Genomic DNA, 2,500 nt, shown 5'->3' on the forward strand with positions numbered 1-2,500 from the left:
GTGAAGGGCGCGCGCGCGAGGGAGCAAGCGAGGCGACGACGAATGGGCCGGGGTTGGGGGCGGGGGGTGGGGGCAGCGGCAGTGGCGGCGCTGGGCGGGGGGGGGGGGGAGGGCGGCGGGACGGTCCACCAATTAAGGGCAGGAGGCGGAGGGGGAGGGAGAGGGGCAGGCAGGCAGAGAGAAAGAGAAAAGAAAGCCCCAACGGCGACTGCAGCGCCCTACATTCGCGCACGAGGACCTTCCCCTGCCGCTGGACCGCACGCCGCTTCCTGTGCCAAGTAGCAAAAAAATGAGCAGGCCTCCCAAGGAGATCGGGGGGCCGGGGGGGGGGTGGTGGTGGTGGAGGAGAGGAAACAACACGGGAAACGAAGGAAAACCAGCGAGGAAGATGGTAAGGGCGAGAAAGGGAGGTGCTGCTGCTGCTGCTGGTGGTGGGGCAAGCATACAGAAAGCGCACACGCACACACGCGCGCGCGCGCGCACACACACACGCACACACGCACGCACGCACACACACAAAAAAAAAAAAAAAAAAAAAAGCCCGTACGACACCGAAAAGGAGCAAGCCGGGGGGGGGGGGGGGGGAACCTAAACAAAGAAAGCACGCTAAGCGGCTAAGGGAGAAGCGGCAGCTCTCCAAGGAAACCGAACGGGTCCGGCCGGGGAGGGGGACTCGGGAGGGGCGGCGGGCTGGCCTGTTAGCGGCCGGCCCGAAGGGTCCAACTCGGCAGCGGCCGGCCCGCCCGCCCGCTCGCCCGCCCGGGCCTGGGAGGCTGCCTTGGCAGCGGCCAGAGAGTCTACCGGCCTCCGGGGAGGTCCTCGAAGGGGCGAGCTGGTCGACCGGCCTCCGGGGAGAGGCGAGCTGGTCGACCGGCCTCCGGGGAGGTCCTCGAAGGGGCGAGCTGGTCGACCGGCCTCCGGGGAGAGGCGAGCTGGTCGACCGGCCTCCGGGGAGGCCGCCGAGCCTCGAAGGGGCGAGCTGGTCGACCGGCCTCCGGGGAGGCCGCCGAGCCTCGAAGGGGCGAGCTGGTCGACCGGCCTCCGGGGAGGCCGCCGAGCCTCGAAGGGGCGGGCGGGTCGACCGGCCTCCGGGGAGGCCGGCCTCGAAGGGGCGCGGCGTAGCCGGTCTCCGCGGCTCCGGGAGGCCCGGAGAAGTCGCAGCCGGTGCCCCGGGTCTGCCTCCGCTAACTGGCAGCAGGTCTACCAGGCTCCAGCGAGACTTGGTGGCCTTTCGGGGTGGTGGCTGGTAGACCTGTTCTCCCTGGCGTTCCTGTGGAGCGGCGAAAGGGGTCGCTCTGCGTCGCTGCCTCCAGTTACGTCATCGTAGAGGTCGGCCACTTTCGAGCCACTCCCCGGTAGGAGGGGCGGCTGTCCTTCGGCTCTCCCGCCCCGCTGGACTTAGCGGTACGACTGTAGGCCACAGGGTGAACAGCCGCTGAGTTCCGGAGCCGCACTCCCGGGCGCCCCCAGCGCATTGTGGCCGGCCCGCGGGAGGCCTAGGGCGGCTTGCGACGAGGGCGGGCGGGGAGCGGTCCTGAGCCCGGCCCTTCGGGGAGAGCGCTTTCTTTTGCCCGTTCGGCGCGGCGGTCTCCCGGCAGGTCTCCGGCAGCCCCGCGAGTGTGTCCCAGGTGCCGGAAGCCGCTGCGGAGGCGGGGAGCCCAGCCAGCGGCAGGTCCCATGCAGCCGTTGCCGACTCGGGAGAGGGGTGAGCCGGACACCCCCCCCCCCCCCCCCCCCCCGCGGCCGGGGAAAAGGCCTGGCGCGTGTGCCGTTCGTGAACGCCAGAGGGTGGTCCAGAGAGAAACCGGGGGGTGCCCCGTGCGGCTCTGCCCAGACACCAGCGGCTCGAGAGCCTCGTTCTTCGGGCCCCTGTCGCAGGGAGCGTGGTGATGCCGGTGCTCCAGCCGGAGCAGCAGCCGGCTCGCGGCTGCCGATCCACACCCACACGCAGACGCCCGCTGAGGCGTCCCGGGACACGTCGGAGAGGCCCCTCGGCGGGCTGGCGCTTCCCTGCTTCCCCGTCACAGGGAGCGTGGGGGCGGTGCCGGTGTTCAGGCTCGAGTGGGCACCTCTTGCAGACGATGGTCCGCACCCACACGCAGCGCCCGCCGCTGGTTTGCGGCCACTGGTGGGCGGCGGGGTGAGTTGGCTCAGGACTCGACCGTGTGTGTTTGCTCCCGATCGATGAGGCCGTTCGGGTCGCGTCGGAGAGGGCCCCCGGCGGGTCGGCTCTGCTGTGCTCCCCCGTCACAGGGGGGTGCATGGGCGGTGTCCGATGTTCAGGCAGGGGGGTCTCCTCTCCAGCACGCGTCCTGTCGCGCGCGAGGTGCTGCCCGCTGGAGCGGCGAAGGAGAGGTGTGTGTGTGCTCTCCCGCTTATCCTCGGGCTTCTATCACCGAACCCGGCTCTGCGAGGCCAAGTGGCCCTGTGAGTTCTCAGGTGTCCGAAAAAACCTTGCACGGGGTGCTGGCGATGGTCTCAGCCCCGGGTCGCCGGGTGC

Source organism: Struthio camelus, unplaced genomic scaffold (assembly GCF_040807025.1).
Source record: "Struthio camelus isolate bStrCam1 unplaced genomic scaffold, bStrCam1.hap1 HAP1_SCAFFOLD_86, whole genome shotgun sequence".
NCBI lineage: Eukaryota > Metazoa > Chordata > Aves > Struthioniformes > Struthionidae > Struthio > Struthio camelus.